This window comes from Rhinoderma darwinii, chromosome 8 (genome assembly GCF_050947455.1).
Source record: "Rhinoderma darwinii isolate aRhiDar2 chromosome 8, aRhiDar2.hap1, whole genome shotgun sequence".
Taxonomy (NCBI): Eukaryota; Metazoa; Chordata; class Amphibia; order Anura; family Rhinodermatidae; genus Rhinoderma; species Rhinoderma darwinii.
In genome coordinates this window covers 59,063,860-59,086,584 of record NC_134694.1, presented here as the reverse complement: position 1 = coordinate 59,086,584, position 22,725 = coordinate 59,063,860, and the positions used below count along the sequence as shown (strand labels likewise).

General features: G+C 45.1%; 1 long non-coding RNA gene across 1 annotated transcript; it reads right to left on the bottom strand.

Annotated features, from left to right (window-relative positions):
• Positions 1-7,977: 7,977 nt before the first annotated feature.
• Positions 7,978-21,805, bottom strand: LOC142658680 (uncharacterized). Its single transcript, XR_012850152.1, has 4 exons — positions 21,541-21,805; positions 16,148-16,246; positions 10,354-10,560; positions 7,978-8,436 (listed from the first exon to the last, which is right to left on the bottom strand). It is a non-coding gene; the product is annotated as an uncharacterized LOC142658680 (long non-coding RNA).
• Between the last annotated feature and the right edge of the window lie 920 nt (positions 21,806-22,725).

The following is a 22,725-nucleotide window of genomic DNA, read 5'->3' as shown; positions in this document are numbered from 1 at the left end:
TTTAAATATACTGTTTAAAGAGGCTCTGTCACTAGTTTTGTAATGCTCTATATCCTAGCTGATCTAATAGGCACTGTCACACTGATAATGCTAGTGAAAATTGTGTCCCAAAACGTTTATTATTTTAAAACTCATGAGTTTTTTTCTAAATATGCAAATCAGCCTTTATTAGACAAATGGGAGGTAAGAGCAGCAATTCTCCTGAGGTGGAGCCGCCTCACAGCCTCTGAAGCTGTTTCACACACAGTATGAGAGACAGTCTAAAGGGAAGGGGGATCATTTCAAACAGCCATATAACGGGATGTGGACAACCTAGAACAGCGGTTCTGGCGGGATATGAAAGAGGAGATTCTAATCGTTCATATGACATCAGAATCGCAGTTGAATATTCAGTCGGGAATGGAAACTGTATACTATATGATCACACTGTGTTGCTGGGCAGGGAAGGGGAAGAAGCTGTATGCTGATTGCACAGTGTTATACAGAAAACATGACACCGCCCAGAGTGAAAAGAAAGTCACCTCCTATTTGGCTATTAGAGCCAAAAAAGCATATTTAAGAAAAATGCTTATAATTTTACAAATGAGAAACGTTTTTTTAAAACAAATCGCACTGTATTTATCAGCAGAAAATCGCCTATTAGTTTAGTTAGGAGATAGGGAATTAATAAACTTGTGACAGAGTCTCTCTAACGTCTGTTCACTCTGCATCACAGTTTTTTTCCTGGATGTGCTCGCAGCAGCACATTAAGCAAATCAAATTCTATAAAGGACCTGATCAGCTTCCTCTCACTGGGTTTTTTTTTTATTTCTACCTGGCTGAAATAGGTTCAGGTGCCCTCCCTTACATTGTTTCCCTGTTTTTTTCTTGAGGTTTTTTTGTGAGCGCTGACATTTATGGCCTGAGCGCTGCTGTATTTCTTTGTCATTCGGCCATTTCTATTGGCCTTTTTCTCTCTCCGATCGGGGGAAGCACCACCCAGCTTGTGCTTGTCTTAGGTGGCGCATGCGCGGGAGCACTCAGTCTCCTTTGGCTTGATGCTGCGGGCGCCATCTTTCTTGTTGGCAGCGCCACTGTTCTGAGCCAATTTCTTCCTTTTTCTAGCGGTCATGCTACATTACAGCTTGTTAAGTCTGCTTGTTATACTTGCCTTTCTCTGTATTATGTGGCATATATACACCATATTTTCTATGGTACGCTTTTAGCCTGGGATGGCCAATTGGAGACAGGGCTTCTACTTTATAAGAAAGCTAGTTCCTAATACTGTGCTCTGTCTTATGTGTTGAATCCTGAGAGTAAAGATGCAGTTTTTCTTACAGGGTAAGCTGGCATTGTGATGCCTCCATTTTGAGGTAGGCTCTATATTCCTGATTGTGTTCTTCTGTTTTCAGATGTCTAGCAGATAGTCTAAAGACTGAAAGAGAACGTTCTAATTCTAGAACCTCTTCTTCTTAAAGAAGACATTTCAGCTGTCGTGATTGTAATGTGCTCTTGCTAGAAAACTATGAGGGCAGGCTTTGTAGAGACTGTCTCATTTGGGAGTCAAGGCATTTTTCGTGTGCACTCCAGGAAGTTATGAACTGGGGTTTAGGATTTCATCAAATCATCCAATAAAGATTAAGAATTCTATTTTATATATTTAACTATAACTGCTCTCTACCTCTAGTAGGCTTAGCAAAAGGAGGAGCAGCTCAGCGATGTTCACGGCCGATAACCTTAGTCTTCACTTTCTCTGAGGAAGAGAACGATTCTAAAACTTCTCTTTACCCAGTGAATAAAATCCACAAATGCATCAAAGCGGGCAGGTTGAAGAATAAAGTCCTTTCTATGCCGTATAACGATCAGGACTCCTCGGGCAGGCCTAAAGCATTCAGGGTGGAGGATACCCTTAAAGAGAGTATGTTCTTAGAATAGAAGACCCCTGTAACACAACCATAACAGATAGATTAAACTCCTATATCCACTGCAAGAATATCAGCTAGAGGTGTGGGGCTACCCGCCTAAAGTGGATGTAGCCATAGCTATGATCTCTAAGCACACCCTAGTCCCTTTGGAGGAATGCGCCAACTTTAAGGATGCTGTGGACAGAAATGTGGGCCTGACTTTTAAGCGCTCTTTCTCTTCTGGGGAAGCTCAGTCCAGAGTGTTCATTGCTTTCTCGAGGTGGCCAAGGTCAATAGGAATTAGATGCTGCGATTGCAGAACGACATCCTGGATGGAATTTACAGAAGTGATTTGCTGAGGTCATTTAAATCCCTCTTCCTAGCATCTCACTTCCTTTCTGGTGCCGCTGATCAGTCAGCCAGATTAGCAGCCAGATCTATGGCCCTCTCCTCTGTCGGCCATAGGGCCATGTGGCTATAGTCATGGCAGGCGGACAGTGCATCAAAGAATTTTCTCTGTGTCACGGAATTTCTGCTGGGTCACCTTTTTGGTTCCCAGATGGACGACCTAATGAAGAACCTGTCCGATAAAAAAGAGAAGTCTTTCAGTGACAAGCTCAAATCCATGATGAGTGGGTCCTGTATATAATAGAACACCGCTATTTTATAGAACACCTCTATCTGACCCAGAAAAAAAATTGCTTTAACTTTAGTCCCCTCGCATCCAACAAGAAGAAAAACTCTCAGGGATGCAGAAAGAGAGTTTCTCTCAAAGCGGGTTATCGAAGATGTACCCCCAGCAGAACTTGGCAAAAGTGTGTACTCTCCAATCTTTTTGGTTCCCAAGTTGGACAAATGTTTCACACCATTATAGACCTCATGTTTTGAATACCTTCCTAAAAAAGAATAGTTTCGAATGAAGACCATTCATTCTGTGGTAACTGTCATAGACTGTGGTGATTATAATACATTGGACCTAAAAGATGCCTACCTCCTCGTTCCTGTAGCAGAATCGCACAGAAAGTTTCTCAGGGTCGCAATAGAAGACGGTGGCATCATTCAGCCTTCCAGTTTGTAGTTCTGCCCTTTGAGATCACAACATCTCTACGAATCTTTACTAAATTAGTTGTGTCCATGTGGGCAGTGCTCAGATTAGGGCACATGATGATAACCCCATATCTGGACGGCTGGATAATAAAAGCAATGTCCGCTTCTGTGCTCAAGAAGCAGTTGAGAGATATTACTAATTTCATCCCAAATTTAAATTGGATTATCAATCTGGAAGAATCCCACCTGTCTACTTCTAGGGTTTGCCATTTTCTTGGATTCATGGTGAAAACAGAGACGACGATCCCTAGCCTTACCCCTGAAATGCTAAATTCATTTCAGGCTCAGATAAAAGAACTGATGACTGGCCATACTGTTACCATTCACCAAACCATGAAAGTTCTGGGTCTCATGTCAGCTGCTATTGTTGCTGTTCCTTGGGCGAAATGGCATATGAGGACCCTCCAGCAAGAGCTGCTGTTAAGATAGGATGGCCAAACAAATTCTCTATGAGAGCATTTCATCCTGTCAGGGGACTCAAGGAGATCCCTAATCTGGATGGTCGGCGCTGAAGCAAGGCAAATCGATGATACCTTCCCAGTGGGGAGCACATGTGGATGGGCTTGCAACCCAGAGCTCCTTGACAGCGGAAGAAAGAAGCTAATAATACAAAAGAAAAGAAATGAAATTCGTAGCAAACTCTTTGTACCATTTTCATCATCTCCTGCAAGGCAGTGCTGTCTGGGTATAGTCCAACAACACCATCATGGTGACATACATAAATTGGCAAGGTGATACAAGATCCCAAGCCCTTCTTGGAGAAGCAGGACAGACTCTGAACTGGGCGGAGGAATGAAAGACATCATGGGTGTGCACAGGAAGGGCAGCTTGAATGTTTGGGTGGATTGCCTCAGCAGTTTCCAGGCGACCCCAGGGGAATGGTTGCTGCATCCAGAGGTCTTCTCTCATGTTTGCTGTTCCGGAATGACAATTCGCATTCCCTGTACATTTTTTTCCATTCAATGGAATTTCAGCCTAATGTATGTGGCAGGTGTGGGGCTGTTGGATTTGGTCATCTCTACCCTTATGCAGTCCAGAGGTTCTGCTTCTAATTGGACTCCAGAATTATAGCCATCTTCAAAAGATGGTGCTTGGCCAAATGTTTCCCAGGAGAATAAAACCCTTTAGAACATCTTGCAGCTCCTTCAGTATGGGGTAGACTGAGGACTATTAACTAATACTATCAGGGTACAGATTTCAGCTATCTCAGATTTCACTGGAACATCGTGGGCGAGGGAACCTCTTATAAAGATTTTTTTGGCAGCCACTCAGAAGAGCAGGCCAAGAAAGCTAAATCCTTTTCTAAGCTGGGACCTTCCTTTTGTTCTCAACCGACTATGCTGGGAACCATTGGAGCCTCTCCCGGATAAAATATTGATATGCTCTCGTATGAAGTGACCTTTCTAGTCACTGTCACTTTGGCCAAGAGGATTAGCGATATACAAGAACTGTATCTGTCCATCACGGCAGAAGGAGTGGTTCTTAGGATAGTACAATCTATTGCTCCATAGACACCGTTCTTTGAGAATATCTAATAGGAAATTGCCTTGCCCTCGAGTCCACATGAGAATACTGCGATAGGCTACAGACCCTGGATTTTGTGAGATGTCTTAGAATCTATTTATCCAGAACTCAGAGGTTCAGAAGATAGGATAACCTCTTTGTTACCTATGGTAATCTAAGGAGAAGTGCTAGACCATCTAAACCTACTAATGCTAGGTAGCTCAGAGAATTTATTTGTAAACTATTATGAGAAAGAGGGGCTTTTTCCCCCACAAGGTGTGAAACTCACTCCACCAGAGTCATAGCAGCATCCTGGGCTAAGAGTGCTCAAGTTCTAATCGCCAGCATCTACAGAGCTACTTCGTGGAGTTCTCCACACACATTTATTAGACATTATAGACTCCATTTTTGCAGCTTCTGAGGAAGTTAACTTTGGACATTCAGTTTTACATTCGTTGTCATCCTACCCTTGAGGGGTTTTGATAAATTCCCATATGTCTGTGCTGCTACAAGAATGCCCAGGAAAGCACATTTACTTTCACAATTCTTTACTGTAGTCCGAGCAGAAGCACAACTCTTTCCCTCCCATTAAAATGTTTGGGTTTAAAGCATTTCTTGCTCAGGTTTTTTCTTTAAAATAACACAGTGGAATGTGACTGGTCAAGCCCTTTATAGGATCTGATTAGTTAAATCTTGTTTCCTGTTCCTAACTCGTAGCAGGGGGAATTAACCCCATATGTTGTGCTATTTTTACATGATCCCTGTTGGATATTACAGATCCTAACAGATTCTGTTTACTTATAATAGGTCAATCAGATTTCTGCCTTCTTTACTGGGAATTATTCAACCTCTTGTCCCCTCAAAGCTGTGTCAAATGTAGGGGAATGAAAAAATATTGAAACTGACTTGAAGCCTGTATAATATTCTGGACAAAGATATGGAAACTGTTAGCGGATAGCCAGTATTTAGTATGTAGCTAACTAGATGTATTCAGGGCCATATTTATAGCTTTTATTGCCCTAGTCACCAAGCCTGAACATGCCCCCATTAAAGGACCAGTTACACTAGCCAATTATCATCATGATTCGCTTGTTTCTGAGTAATTATAAATAATGGTTATCGGTGGCACAATTGATAAATGTAAATTCTGTGCAGTAACATTTATATTGATGCCTAACGTACAGCCAGGTCCTGGTGTTCAGTGGTGTCGACTGTGTTCCCCAAGATTTATGTGATCTATTGGAAAATACAGGACACACTATGCTCTGGCAGAATCTGGAATCTGTATATGAAAGATTAGCCTATGGCTGTGTTCACATCACCATTCCTTTCCGCTGAGGGGTTCCGTCATCAGAGGTTTCCGTCGGGTTAACCCCTCAATGGAAAGGCAAACGGAAACCTTAGCTTCCGTTTCAATCACCATTGAACTCAATGGTGATGGGAACCTAGCTAATGGTTTCCGTTTGTCTTTTGACAGGATTCCGTCAGTTTTTACGGAATCAATAGCTCAGTCGACTGCGCTATTGATTCCGTCAAAACAACAGAACCCTTTCACAACGGTTACAAACGGAAACCTTTCGCAACGTTTCCGTCACCATTTATGTCAATGGTGAGGGAAACGGAAGCTTAGGTTTCCGTTTGCCTTTATGTTGAGGGGTTAACCCGATGGAAACCTCAGAGGGAACACTTCAATGGAAGGGCAACGGTGATGTGAACAGGCCCTTACCCCCAAACAATAATAAATATAGTGACTAAATTATACCGCTATACTGTGACTAAATAATACCACCATACATTGACTCAATAACATCACCACGCCAGGAGGTACTATGGGAAGAAGGCAAGCTGGCGGAGGCTGTGTGATTCTCTGGACAATGTTATACAAAATATAACACTTCATGCCTTTTTTTAGCAGGGTAAAGAGCCCTGCCACAATCCAAAAATTGTTCAGGAATGGTTTGAGAAACATGAAAGAGAGTTCAAGGTGTTGACTTAGCTTTCAAAATCCCCAGATTTTAAACCAACCAAGCATCTGTGGGATGTGCTGGAAGAAGAAGTCCGATCCATGGAGGCCCCACCACACAACTTACAAGACTAAGAGGATCAACTTTTCTGGAGTCCATGTATTCACAGGTCAAGCAGCACGAAGGGACATACACAATATTAGGCAGGTAGTTGTAATGTTATGGCTGAACTTTCTATATAGAGTTGCAAGAAAAGTCAGTGGAATTACTTGGATTTCTGCATTGATTATTAATAAAATGTGTAACAATGTGACACAATTATATACAAACACAATCTAACTAAACTAATAAGACACAAACAACTAAATTGTTCATGTCATTTATTTCAAAAATTGTGTTAGCATCCACAATGCAGGGAATAAAAGTATGTCAACCCTTGAATTAAATAACCTGCAGATCACCTTTAGCAATCGTCCCCATTAAACGTTTACTGTAGCTGCAAATAGGATTTGCACAATGTTGAGCAGGAATTTTGGACCATTCCTCCCTGAACTTGCCTTTCAGTTCATCAATATCTCCCGTATGCCTTACTTGCACATCCCTCTTCAGGGCAAGTCACTTCATCTCAATAGGCTAAAGGTCAGGACTCTGACTTGACCATCCTTAAAGGGAATGTGTTGCCAGAAAAACATGTTTTTTTTTTAAAAATTAAACATTTAGTGTGTGGGTGATTAAACATTGTTCAAATTTTTTTTATTTTTTTCAAGAGACAGGAAATATTATAAATTTTTTCTAATTTATAATACTACCCATTTTTGGTCACTAGATGGAGCTAGTTCCCAAAATTGCAGCATTGCAACATTGGGTTAAAAGCTCTCGCTCTAGTGAGCTCTCAGCATCCCCCCTCCTTTATCCTGGCTAGTGCCGGGATAAACGAGGGGTTTGAAAGGTTTAACCTGCTACACTGTGTGTCGCCATTTTTTGAGGTAACCCACAGTGTAGTAGGTTTACATACAGTAGTAAACACACACAAACACTAACATACATTGAAATCTCTTACCTGCTCCTGCCGCCGCGGCTCCCTCCGGCCCGTCCGCTCCCTTTGCTGCCGCTGTTCCATGTGCACAAGTCCGGAAGCCGCGACCGGAAGTAGTAATATTACAGTCCGGCCGCGACTTCCGGTCCACAGGAAAATGGCGCCGGACGGCGCCAATTTCGAATAGGACTGTGTGGGAGCGGCGCATGCGCAGTTCCCACACAGACGCCGTACACGGACGTGAATGGGACGGGAGCCGTTCACAGTCCCTATGGGACTGTGGCTGCCGTACTCCATGTCTGTGTGTGTCGTTAATCGACACACACAGAAATGGAACAAAAAATGGCAGCCCCCATAGGTGAAGAAAAAGTGTAAAAATAAGAAACAGTAAAACACAAACACACAAATGAAAATAAACGTTTTTATTAAAGCACTAACATCTTTAACATATAAAAAAATTATTTGTGATGACACTGTTCCTTTAAACACAAATCTTATTCCTTTTCAAACATTCTTCAGTTGATTTACTTGGGTCATTGTCTTGTTGAATCACCCAACGTCTCTTCAGCTTGCGGTCATAGACTGATGCCCGTACATTATCCTGTAAAATACTTTGATAAACCTGTGACATCAATGATTGCAAAGCATCCAAGCCCTGAGGCAGCAAAGCAGCCCCAAACTATGATACTTCCTCCACCAGGCTTCACAGCTGGGATGAGGTTTTGGTGCTGGGATGAGGTTTTGTTGTTGGTATGCAGTGTTCTTTTTCCTCCAAACATAGCGTTGTGCATTTGTGCTAAAAAAGTTACCTTTGTCTCACTTGTCCATATAACACTTCCCAAGAAGCATTGTGGAACATCCAGGTGGTCTTGGCAAACTTAAGACGGGCCACAATGTTTTTTTTATTTGGCCCACAACGGCTTCCTTCTTGTTCAGTGTTTTCCTAATATTGGACACATGAACAGAGACTTTTGCAGTTTTTATTTTGCAGTGTAGAGTCTTAAAGGGAATGTGTCGCGAATTAAACATTTTTTTAAGTAAGTTACTTATTTCTATTATATTTTTCACGTTTTTTGCTGTATGTTTTTTTCTTCCACATGGTGGAAAGTATTAAAAATTAATTAATAATTTGACATGTTTTCCTATGTTGGCCACCAGAGGGAGCACTTCCCAGAATTACAGCAAGTTGAATAAGGCAAAGCAACCTGACTCACAGCTGCCGTACATGTGGGAGGGAATCTCACCTCCCCCCCTCCTACAAGCCAGGAAAAGGTGTCTTCAAATTGCTAAGCAGTGTCCGGCTGCCATTATGGGAGTGATTGTACAAATGGCAGCTGGCAGAAGCTATAGGACACACCAAAAGGCTAAGGGTATGTTCACACGCTTACTAAACGAAGGGAAAACAGCTCCTGATTTTCAGCCATTTTTTAATCAAACTCGCGTTTTTGGGCGCGTTTTCTACGGCCGTTTTTGGAGCCAATGAAAAACGGCTCCAAAAACATCCCAAGAATTGACATGCACTTCTTTTTGGCGGGTGTCTTTTTACGTGCCGTTTTTGGAATAAGACCACATAAAAAACGCCCTGTCGGAACAGAACGCCGTATTTTCCATTGAAACCAATGGGCAGATGTTTGTAGGCGTTCTGCTTCCGATTTTTCACCCGTTTTTCGGAATGTTTACGGCTGAAAACACTGCGTGTGATCTTACCCTTAGAATGATAAAAATGAAGTGAATGACTTTTCAGTTGACAGGTTCACATGGCGTGTATTTGACACGTTTTTGTTGCCTATTTTACGTGCCAAAAACCACATAAAAAATGCTTGATTACGCTTTTTATTTACATAATTGGTAAAGTGCGCTGTTAGTACATACAACGCGCTTTTTTACACACGCGTTTTTTAAAAATGCGTTGTGTAAATAAAGAAATGTTGAGTCGATTCCTTTCCACACACTCAGCTCTGCTACACACAGACACACACAGCACTGCTACACACAGACACACTCAGCTCTGCTACACACAGACACACACACTCAGCTCTGCTACATAGACACACACACAGCACTGCTACACACAGACACACACACTCAGCTCTGCTACACAGAGACACACACATCACTGCTACACACAGACACACTCAGGTCTGATACACACACACACACAATCAGCTCTGCTACACAGACACACACACAGCACTGCTACACAGACACACACCCTCAGCTCTGCTCTGCAACACAGACACACACACAGCACAGCTACACACGGACACACACACTCAGCTCTGCTACACACAGACACACAGACAGCTCATACGTAGCCCAAAAATATACTTTTGCTAAATATACATACAGTGCTACAGTGGTAAAGTAAAATTACACTGATACTTTCAGAGCATCAAGGAAAGATTGCCATAAAAACAGATCTAAAATAAAACAGTAAATGAAGCAAGGGGGGGCACCGCAAGGAGGGGGCCTGGGGGGGGTCACTAGAGTGGGGGTCTGTGAGAGAGAGAGAGAGGAACAGACAGAGACACACACACACACATTACTTGCAGTGCAGCCAGTCTTCATAATGGCGCCTGCTATCTCCCTACAAACGAGCTTCTCTGCTGGGTGGCTCTGAACTGCGCCTGCGCAGTACAGAGCCAGATGGTAGACGTAATGAACGTCTCTCGTTCATTGTGTCCTATGCACTGTTCTGCCATATTCCATCTGTGTATGTGTTGTTAAGAGACACATACACAGATGAAATAAAACATGGCAGCCCCCAGTAAAGTAAGAAAGTGTTAATAAAAAAAAACTTTGTGTGTGAAAAATTAAATAAAGTCAATATAATATTTTATTAAATAAAAACACATCTCACCTCTTTCAGGATGGCCTATTGTTCTGTTGGAGTAATATTAACAGGAGGCTCACTCCTAGGGAGAGTAGCAACAGTCCAGAATTTTCTCCACTTGTATATGATTTGTCTAACTGAGGATTGAAGTACACAAGGGTTTTTGGAAATGCTTTTGTAGCCTTTTACAGTTTCTTGCATTTCTTTAGCACATCTTCTGTGGTCTCCTGAAAGCTACATAGTTACTTAGTTAGTACGGTTGAAAAAAGACATATGTCTATCAAGTTCATCCAAAGGATGGGATAAAGGGAAGGGATGAAACAAAAATTCTACACATTGACATAGGAGCTGATATTTTTTTTGTTCTAGGAAATTAAATAAGACTTTTTTAAAGCCATCTACTGTCTCTGCTGTGACCAGCTCCTGCAGTAGACTATTCCATAGATTCACAGTTCTCACAGTAAAGAAGGCTTGTCGTCTCCTGAGATTGAACCTTTTTTTCTCCAAACGGAGGGAGTGCCCCCTTCTCTTTTGAGGGGTTTTTACATGGAACAGGTTTTCACTATATTTCTTGTATGGGCCATTCATATACTTATATAATTTAATCATGTCCCCCTTAGTCATCTCTTTCAAGGCTAAATAGGTTTAATTCTTTTCATCTTTCCTCATAACTAAAGGCCCTATTACATCGGCTGATTTTGGCTGGTGCAGCAACTGCCAATCAACGAGACAGTACAGAATGTGCCTGGCCATTCAGCGATAATGCATGTGTTTGTACCTGCGTGCTACAGACGCAGGTACAATTACTGCAAATGGGGGTGGCTGTCACTAGCATCGGGGCCCCATCCAGTGCTAGCCATGCCCCCGGGCATTAAAAGGCCCATAAATGTTAGGGGCTTGGCGGCGCGGGCCCCGTAGTAGCGTCAATACCGCTGTAGCAGCCTTAACGGCATATGGGGGTGGGGCGTGTCGGTGGGTGGCACGGGCCCCCTCAAGCCGCTGGCCTTGTAGCAGCCACTACGGCTGCTACAGCGGTAGTTATGCCACTACTCTATATAATTAATAAATAAGTTGAATAATAATGGTCCCAACACTGAACCCTGGGGTACACCACTTATAACCGGGGACCATTCAGAGTATAAATTATTGACCACAACTCTCTGGATGCAGTCCTCGAGCCAATTTATTTTTATCCAATTACAACCTATACTTTTTACACCTATAGACCTTAATTTACCCATTAGGCGTCTATGAGGGCCAGTGTGAAATGCTTTTGCAAAGTCCAAAAACACTATATCCACAGTGGCCCCTGTCTAGGCTTCTATTCACTATTTTTTGTCACATACTCATGTATATAGTCCCAAAATAGCCCCTCAAACATATTTTTGCACAATGGATATTAAGCTTACTGGTCTATAATTACCTGGGGAAGACCTAGAGCCCTTTTTGAAAATAGGCACCACATTTGCCCTGCTCCAGTCCCTTGGCACTATACCAGTCACTAGTGAATCTCTGAATATTATGAAGAGGGGGACAGAAATAAGTGAACTAAGTTCTTTAAGAACTCTTGGGTGTAATCCATCTGGTCCCAGTGCCTAGTGCACTTTTATTATATTTAACTTAGCTTGGACCATATCTACTTTCAGCCAATTCAGTATATTAATTGATATATTAACAGCACAGGCACCGGCTACATCAGCTGCTCTTTCTTTTGTTGTATATACAGAGCTAAAGAACCAATTTAGTAACTCTGCCTTCTCTTGATCCCGTGATCAACTCCCCATTACCACTATTTAGGGGTCCTACATGTTTAGACCTTGGCTTTTTTGCATTTATATACTTGAAGAATTTTTGGGGATTTGTGTTACTATGCTTGGCCACCTGCCTTTCGTTTTGTATTTTTGCTGATTTTATTACCTTTTTACAGATATTATTATGCTCTTTATAATTTTTAAAGGCTACAGCTGTACCCTCAAATTTGTATTTTTCAAATTACCTTTTTTTTTGTCATATATTGCCCTGTTTACAGAAGGTGTAAGCCATGTGGGGTTTGATATTAGTTATTTATTCTTGTTACCTATAGGAATAAATTTTGCACTATAAGTATATAAAGTGGATTTTATGATCTCCCATTTATAATTTGTACCATTATTTGACATTAGTTGTTCCCAGTCTATATCCTGAATTGCAGCCCTCATCCTGGGGAAATTGGCCTTTTTAAAATTAAGTGTTTTTGCCCTCCCAGCATGTTTTTTTTTTTTTTTACAGTATAAGTAAAATGTAACTATATTGTGATCACTGTTACCGAGGTTTTCACGAACAGTGACATTCCCAACAAGCTCTCCATTGTTTTTTTTTTAACATTCTTTATTTTTGGGTATTTTTCAACAAAAAAAACAAAAAAAACAAAAGTCATAACAGGCCAATAGTATACATCAATACAGAAAACATACGCATCCATCTTACATAATGAGTCAGAGAAAACACGCATAAAGCATGAAAAAGTAAACAAGCCGTATTCTGCACATGACACATCTATATAAAGTAACACAGACCTCTGTACCAGCAGAGGTGAAGTTAATACAATGGACAGGATATTCGGGTATCGAGAACACAGAGCTATACATTACTCACGATTTTGAAAATGCATCCAGGACAGTGGGCACCACAGCAGGCGGCATGGTACCCTAGCATGTGACGAAGCATCAATTGCGTACTCCACATCGGATAGAGGAAAGATAAAGCAGACAGAACCAGAGGATCCATACTCCCACTATCAACCTCCAGGCGGATCAGGCCAACACTCCCCCCTATTATGACCTATAAGGCTTATGCATAGAGGAGATATTCATCCGACTTACAAAACTCCTGCCACTCCTGCCAGACCAATCTTCCCACTCTCGGACATTCTCGCTGGGCCTGTGTTGCCTCCTCCATTCTCTGCAGCAATAAAATCTCCTGAAACCATTCAGTGATGGTCGGCGCGCTACTGGTTTTCCATAACTGTGGAATAACTGTGCGGGCTGCGATCAACAGGAAACTGACCAGGGTTTTCGAATATTTCTTAATCGCTCCAGGGAACATGGAAAGAAGCAACACCTTAGGGGTGTTAGGGATTACTTGACCCGTGATTTTTTGTATGAGGTCCACCACCTTTTTCCAGAATGGCTTAAGCCACGGGCACTCCCACCAAATGTGCAGCATCGTACCCCCAGTTCTGCCACATCGCCAACATTCATCTGGTACCGCCGGGTAGAAAGAATGGAGCAATGCGGGGACCCTATACCAACGCGACAAGATCTTATAGTCTGGGCCTTGCAGGAGATGGAGAAACTATGACATAACTTAAAAGCTTTTGACCAATCCGCCGACGATGGAGGCGACGTGAGCTCTCTCTCCCACCCTCTCACATAGGAAGGGGGAACCTCATTATGTAACTCCAGCAAACACTTATAGAGAAGGGAAATAGCCCGCTCCGGAGGGGAATCAGCAACACATACCTGTTCTATCGGTGTTAGATCTCTGTTCAATACCAGCACCGGTTGGGCGTCCTCCCCTAACAAAGATATATTCATAGCCTCGCTCTTAGACATGTTCATCTTGTAGTTACTAAAATAGCTATACGTTCGAATGGCTTTCATCAGGGGCGGCAATGTGAGGTGTGGGCTGGTAATATAAAACAATAAATCATCCGCAAACGCCGACACCTTAAAATGCAGCTCCCCAACTTGCACCCGCCGAATGTCAGCATTGCGTCGAACCGCTACCAAAAAATGTTCCATCACCACCGCAAACAGCAAGGGCGACAGTGGGCAGCCCTGTCTAGTCCCATTACCAATCCTAAATGGAGCAGAAAGAGAACCATTAACCCTAACACTCGCCTGGGGGTGATTATAAAGGGACATAATACGCGTCAACATTAGGCAACCTACTCCCATCTGACTCCAATCCACCCGGTCAAAGGCCTTCTCTGCATCTAGCAACAACAGCATACAGGGAACTCTATTCTTAGTCACATGATGAATCAAAGAGAAGGTTTTTAGAGTATTGTCTCTAGCTCCGCGTTTTGGGATAAATCCCACTTGATCCGGGTGAATCAGGGATCCCAGGAACCCAGCTAGTCTAATCGCTATCAACTTAGCGTACATCTTAGCGTCTGTGTTAATGAGCGAGTTTGGCCTATAGTTCGTATAATGTTGCGGATCCCTGCCCCCCTTCGGTATGACCGTGATATGAGCCTGTAAAAACGACTCGGGGAACTTCACTTGTTCCGAAATAGAATTAAACGACTCCTGTAGCGGCGTAACCAACACCTCCGCCAGGGATTTGTAAAATCCCGCTGTGTACCCGTCGGGCCCCGGGCTCTTCCCTGCCGGTAAGGCTTTAATGACCTGTAGTAATTCCTCTCTGGAGAAAGGTGAATCCAGGCCTAACGCCTCTTCTGGAGACAACTGAGACAACGCTGTGTCCCTAATGTAGTCAGCTAACGAGAGCGGTGTTTCGGGCGGGACACTACCCAGAGCGGGGAGGGCAGGTTATAAAGCGAGGAATAGTACTCGCAGAAGGTCGATGCTATTTCTTCCGTCTTAAACGCCAAGTCCCCTGCTAAAGTTCGTATCAAGGGTATAAAGGAAGCCGCCCCTCGCTCCCTCAGTGCCCTCGCCAATCCCTTCCCCGCCTTATTACCCCACTCATAATAATAGCGGGAACACACCTGACGGAGCCGAGCACTCTGCTTATCTGGCAAGTTCTAGTAAGCTCCCTAAGAGTACGCTCCTGTAGCGTCTGCTTATGCTGGGATTCTAGGGACTGTACGCTTACCAAAAGTGCCTGTAGCTTCGCCCCCCTCTCCCTCTTAAGGCGTGCACCATGCTTGATGAGTACTCCCCGAAGCACACATTTCAGAGCCTCCCACTTCACCGCTGGGGCCGTGTCATCTCTAGCATGATCCCCCCTAAAATTCTCCACCGTTTGTTTTAATTCTGCACTACACAATGGGTCCTTCAGCAAAGATTCGTTTAAGCACCAAGTAAAGCCACTGCGACGCTGCGGTGAAAAGCGCAGTACACAAGACACCGGAGCGTGGTCATATAGAAGCACACTGCCAATAGAGGACTCTTTCACAAAGGACAACAGACTATGGTGGACCATAACGTAATCTATCCTGCTGTAGGAGTTATGGGCGAACAAATAGAAAGTAAAGTCCCTATCGTCTGGGTGTGTCAGCCTCCACACATCACATAGCCGCATAACTCTAAGCATCTGCCTCAATTTGTTCAATTTATTGTAGGCCAGAGAAGTCCGCCCAGAGGACGTGTCAAGCAACGGGTTAATGGCCAGATTAAAGTCCCCGCACAGTATAGGCGCACCTGACGAGAAACCGCTCAATGCTGTCAGCATCTTCAGGAAAAAAGGAACCTGGTTGGTGTTGGGGGCATAAATATTTTGGCTATCGTGACCGTGCGGACCCCCACCTCACATTTCAGGAACAGAAACCGTGCCTCTGAGTCCATATAGGTATCTATCACCTTACCCTGGAATGACTTATGCAGGAAAATAGACACCCCCCTAGTCTTACCCTGCGGATTACTGCAGTGGTATCCCACCGGATAATATTTATTACTAATGGTTGGGACCTTATCCGCTCGGAAATGTGTTTCCTGAACACAAAGCACCTGGGTCCTCTGTTTATGTGAAGCATACAAGATCTGAGACCTCTTCTCCGGGACATTAAATCCCTTCACGTTCAGGGATGAGATGGTGAAGTCAGCCATTATCCCTGAAGACAAAAAGACTCAAGATGCATCTTATCACAAAATACCTGTATTCGCCAGACACTGCCGACATGTCCACCGTCCCGTCAACGACACCCAGTACATCACTCTCCTTCCATGTATACATTGCATTACAACAGCATTGCCTAAAAAATATAAAATGGATAATAAGAAGAAAGAAAACACAAACAGATGACAAGTAAAACATCCTGACACCGAAGTATACTAATTTGTGCCACTCAGCACTTGTATCACTGGGTAGACCCAGTCCAATCGCAGCGATATTCCTATGTGGGGGTCACAGAGGACTACCGTAAAACAGTACACTATTACCTGATAACAGAAAGTATAGATACCGAACTAAATTCCACAGCCTTTAATATCAACGCCTGCTGACATAGTTACATAAAGGGACAGACTTTTCTTATGTTAACGTGAACAACCTATGGGGACTATAAATGCCAAACTTAAGCCCACTCCTGGGAGTGTCTAAGGCTATGTTCACACGGGGTATTTTGCCGAGTTTTTTGACGCGGAAACCGCGTCGCAAAACTCGGCAGAAACGGCCCGAGAACGCCTCCCATTGATTTCAATGGGAGGCGTCGGCGTCTTTTTCCCGCGAGCAGTAAAACTGCCTCGCGGGAAAAAGAAGCGACATGCCCTATCTTCGGGCGCTTCTGCCTCCGACCTCCCATTGACTTCAATGGGAGGCAGGAGAAAGCGTATTTCTCGCTGTTTTATGCCCGCGGCGCTCAATGGCCGCGGGCGAAAAACGGCGCGATAATTGCCGCGAAAATCGGCGTGCGGGGAGAGGAATATCTGCCTCAAAGTTCCAAACGGAATTTTGAGGCAGATATTCCTCCCACAAAATACTCCGTGTGAACATAGCCTAACCGTCCTAGAACCTAACTTCACAAAGTATATCTATCCCAGGGATCAACCTCCCCCATCAGGATAGATTAACATTGCATTTCACAGACTCACTAACATGACGGGCTCGAGCCACTCTGCATAAGTGAACACCTGCAATGCAACGGGGTTAAAGACAAAGCATATACATCACAACACATCAACGCTCCCGAAATCTTGACGGGGACGCTCTCTGACGCCGTTGCGGTCTCTGCGGCAGCGGTGATTCAGATCTCTCCCGCCTCCCAGAGGCGGGTCTCCCCATCTGCGGCGCTCCCGTACCGTATCCATTTGAAAGTCTCCCAGTCCGGCAATGAGATGACAGGCAATCCAAGGGCCTTCAGAAACCCCGGGAGTTCCGCATGTGTATACAACAAGACAGTTCTGTCCTCCACTCGCACATGCAGGGCAAAGGGGAATCCCCACTGATACGATATCCCCCGTTGTTGCAACACCGAAAGCAAAGGGCGCATCATCCCACGCTGGCTCAAGGTGCATCTCGCTAGATCCGGAAACAGGAGAAGTTTGACCCCATCGAAATCAATCTCCGCCTTCAATCTCGCCTTCTGTAGAATCTTTTCTTTTAGGCCATAGTAGTGGATACGGCAGATGACATCCCGTGGTCTAGCAGCATCAGCACTCTTCGGACGCAGTGCCCTGTGAGCTCTATCTATTTCAATATAGGTATCCACGGGGCAGTTCAGCAAGGCATTAAAGATACCTGTTAATGTTGGCATCAGGTCAGCAGATCTGGTTGCTTCCGGTAAACCTCGCAGACGGATATTATTCCTCCTGTTCCTGTTTTCAGGTCGTCTAGTTGTCCTTGCAGTTGTCGCTGCTGTGAGCCTGAAACCCCCTGCGCCTCCGTGAGCTGTTGTAAAGTTGCACACAGAGTCCTTCCATGTTTCCAATTCACCCACCTTAGCTCGCAGGGCAGACACTTCAGCTTGGACCACGTGTAGATCCCGGCGCCACGCCACTTTCAAATCAGAAGCCATCTCTTCCATGTCCCTCTTAGAAGGGAGGAGCGCCAGCAAAGCTTGCAATTCCGGGTGACCCCGGCGGCGGGAGATCTCCCATCAGGCTCCCACCACCAGAGGAAAGTGGTGAGGACCTCTCTTCCACACTCCCCCTAAGTCTCTGACGCCTGCAGGTTTCTGGGGGTATCCCCCCTTCTTCCGAGGAGCACTCCCCTCCCTCTACTTCCTCAGTCTCATCCTGAGCCTGGTTAGGCCTCTGGCCGGACAACAGCACCGAATCTGTCCGCTGGGCCACTGCACCCCCCGGACCCTCCCAGCGACCTGCACAGGGGAGCCTGCTGACAGGCTGCCTCTCCAACGCCATCTTCCTGCGCCCCTGCAATGCTCCGGTCCCGGTCGCCATCTTGGATCCGCCACGTGTCGGCAGAAGCAGGTAAGTTACAGCTCCTGCTGATCTTGCTCTCTCCCGGGCCCTTCTCCTCTGTCTCCCCCGTCTCTTGCGGCAGCGTCCTCCTCTGCCTCAGTACAAGCTGAATCGGCCCGCTTCTGAGGGACGGCTCGGCATCCGCCGGCCCATACGGTGACTCACCCCATTCACGGCCGACGCCATCTCTAATCCTCCTCGAGGTCCCCGCCGTCTCGGGCATCCGACCTCCACTCCTCTCCTTGCCGTCCTCCCCAGTCAGGGAGTCGGGGACCCGCGATGCTGCTCTCTCTCCCTCTGGTGACATCAGCGCTTCCAGGCTGAGAGCCAGTCGGACGGGGTTGCACTTCTCGCTGCTTGCCGGCGGCTCCATCAAGGTAGGCGTCTCAGCCCCCTCCGACCCCGAATCTCCAGGTGCCAGAGGTAGGGAAAAATTCAAAATCGGGGTGTCCGCACCCCCTTGGGTCTGGGTACCCCGTGGGGTCTTTTTAGAACGGGTTTTCCCCATTTAAGTGCACTTTCTGTCCCTTATAATCTCAGGCCTGTGGAGAGCTCTTTCACACACGTCTGCTCCCCAGCTCATCCAGCCACGCCCCGTCTCTCCATTGTTTTAAAGTTATTTGCCTTAAAGTATTCTTCAAACTAACCAATATTTCTTGACAATAACAGATTTGCCAGTAACAAGGCTTTGGGTGGCTTTATTTAATGTGCAAAGCACATGTGAAATACTCAAATCTTATCCCCTTATTGGAAACACCTTTTGCCAATTAGCTTTTGGAGAAGTCATTAACACAGTAGGTTTACTTACTTTTTGTACCTGCACGCTGGATGTTTACTCAATGTGCTCAATGAAAAACCTGAACAGTACAACGTGTGTTGTTAGTTTAGTTAGATTGTGTTTGTCTATAATTGTGACTTAAATAACACTAGGACTACATTTTATTTTTAATGAATGCAGAAGTCCAAGTAATTTGAAAGGGTTCACATACTTTTCCTTGCAACTGTATATATATAATAATATATAGTTATTCATAGTCAGGGCCGCCATCAGGGAGGTATTAGGGGTACTGCTGTAAGGGGCCCGGCCAAACCTAATTGAAAGGGGGCCCGGCAACTGCCGCGACTTGCCTTTGGTAGAAAAAAAACAGGCCCCTGCAATGGGGCCCGTTCTTTTCACCAAAAGAAACTCATGAGCTGTGGGCCCCCCCTCTCGTCATGGGGCCCCGGCCGTCAAACACCACTTGCGCGCACCCGCGCGCACCTGTGAATGCCCGGACGCACCCACAGACGACCGCGTGCTCCCGCGAGCGGACACGCGCAACCACGCGCACTCGCGAGCGCCCGTGCACACCGGCGCACACACGACTCCGATCCTAGACATTTTCTGGGGCCTGGAGGTGAAGGACTGGACCTGGAAGACATCGCCTGACAACGAGGACTGGAGTGGGAGCCAGCAGCTCTTCTGACACAGTAAGTAAAGTGTCTGAAAGTGCTGATTATGTATGGCCCTGTTCACACAGAGTATTTTGCAGGCAGAAAAAATCTGCCTCAAAATTCCTTAAAGAATTTTGAGGCAGATTTTGACCTGCCCACACTATCTTGCCGCGTTTTTTGCTGCGTTTTTTGCCCGCGGCCATTGAGGACCGCAGACAGAGAGCGCAGCGAAAAATGCATTTTCCTCCTCCCATTGATTTCGATGGGAGGTCAGAGGCGGAACCGTGGCAAGAAAGGACATGCTGCTTTTTATTTTTTCCGCGACTGGCTCCCATTGATTTCAGATTAAATCAATGGAAGGCGGTTTTGGACGTTTTTTGGCGCTGATTCTGACACATTGTCCGAGTCAATATCAAGGCCCAAAAACTCTGTGAACTGGGCCTTATTGTTAGGGTTGGAACACACTAGGCGTGAACACTGCGGATTTTATGCAACACATTTCATTGCAGAAAATCTGCAGCGTATTACAGTAGCAGCAGAGTGGATGAGATGTGAACAAATCTCATCCACACACAGCAAAAAAAATTGACATGTCAATTTATTCTGCGGAATCGCTGCTCCTTTGTTGCGGAAATGCTGTCGTTCTGCCGCAAAAATCACAAATGAGAAAAAAAAAGGTATTTTTTTTATTTAAAATTTATAAAAAAGTTTAGACTTACCCCGGCCGTAGTCTAGGCAACGCGATCCTCTATTCTAAGCGCAGCCCGGCCTCCTGTCATGACATTTCATCCCATATGACTGCTGTAGTGGTCACATGGTTTACAGTATCATCCCAGGAGGCGGGGCTACGTACAGAAGAGAGAGACGCGTCGCCTAGACTACGGCCGGGGTAAGTAAACTTTTTTTTTCCCTGCAGGATTCCCACAGCGGACATGCCTCACGAAACCTGCACCACTATTTGGTGCGGTTTTGCTGGCGGAATTCCCTGCGGCTACCGGGGCGGATAAGCTGTGTCGTTTTACTCAGCATATCCGCCTAGTGTGTCCCTTATAATGAGCTCCTGGAGCTTCTGCCTGTCTCTAAATAGGCAGTTGGTCCAGTAGAATTTTTTATTCTTTTTATTTTTTTTGTGAACCAGCTTCAAAAAATACAAAACTTTTGTGTTAGGCCTTGTTCACATCTGCATTGGAGGCTCCGTTGCAGATCTGACCAAGAATACCGGATACAATAGGGCAGCATGCTGCCCTATTGTCTTAGTTAAAACCACAGACACCCCAACGGAAATCTAACAAAACCCATTAAAGTCAATGGGTTTAGTTGGCGGCAGGTGTTGTCCGTTGTGCAACGGAACAGGCGCTTCTTATTGTTCCGTTGTTCTGCTCTGAAGGAGGAGAATAACGAAAAGCTGAACGCAGGTGTGAACCCAGCCTCACATTTTGGGCATTTTGCGTAAAATAATACTTGCACTCCCATGCAGGCAGAGCTAGTACGGAGCGGCGGTCAAGCATGTCTTCTGCTGTTTCTGTCATTCCCATACACTTTGAATGAAATGGAAGCGTGCACGCTTGACCGCCGCTCAATTCAATGTCCCCCTCAATGTGGGGGGTGCAGTAAGGAGGATCTGAGGGTTTGGGACCCTCGTTCTTATGAACACAAAAAAAAGAATTAAACTGTAAAATTATTGTTAACCTACCTGCTGGCCTGACTTTCTTGCTTCCCGCTCCGTTCCCTCGTTCTGGTCTCAGTTGTCCGGGATCCAAGATGGCTGCTACTGTCTCAGACTTGCAAGTGGAGAGCTTTGCCTGCCAGTCTGAGACATGCTCCCACCTCCTTCACTGCTCTCGGAAGGACAAGCACCGATGATGTCAGCGCTGTGTCCATCTCTTCTGACACTTCTCCTGCTGGGTCCTTGACAGGGTCTGCGGCTACAGCAACATCCTCACTGACAGCGCGTCAGTGGAGGACGGAGGAAGACAGCACCAGGGTTGTCAAGAATCATCTTCTGTATGTAAGTATATCACATTGTATGCTGGTAACGGTCTTATATGTTTTATTGTCTGTGGTTTTTTTTTTTATAGGTTTCAGTATCTTGGACTATGTAAGATCGTCGTGGTATCGAATTTTTACCAATAAAATGGTCAAAGCGAACTGTAGGGAGGGCAGTTTATTTCAATGAAGTGTTTTTTATGCATTTTTCCACTGTATAACAGAACTAGTAATCGAGGTGTCTGACTGACACCTCTCCATTACAATCGCCAGGGCTTGGCGTCAGCCAGAGGTGTGCTATGTCCACTTTTGGCTGACACCAACCCCTCCAATCTATTACCCCAGTACCCAACGCACCAGGGGTACTGGGAAGAGCCAAGGACTATCAGGAGTGGCCCATCTAATGTGATGGGTGGCCTCTGGGACGGCCGCAGGCTGGTGTTTTTAGGATAGGAAAGAACCAATAGCCATGGACCTTCCCATCCTGACAATTTCAGACTGCGGTTGTTGGTTTTTCTTGGCTGGATAGAGAAATAGGAGGACCCCACATGTTTTTTTGTTTATATAATTTACTTATTGTTTTTTTTTTTTTTTTTTTTTAAGAAAGGCATTACACTATGCTATAAATACTAAAATAGATATTAAAAAAAAAAACATGGAGAAAATCAATAGCTGCAGTCTGATTATCCGGATGGGAAAGTCCATGGCTATTGGTCCCCTCCTATCTTAAAAACACCGGCCTGCGGCTGCCCATTACGTTAGTTTGGCCGCTCCTGATGGTTCTCACCTCTTCCCAGTACCCCTGGTGCGTTGGGTACTGAGGTAATTGGAGGGATTTGTGTCAGCCAAAGGTGGACATAGCACACCTCTGACTGACACCAAGCCCTAGCGA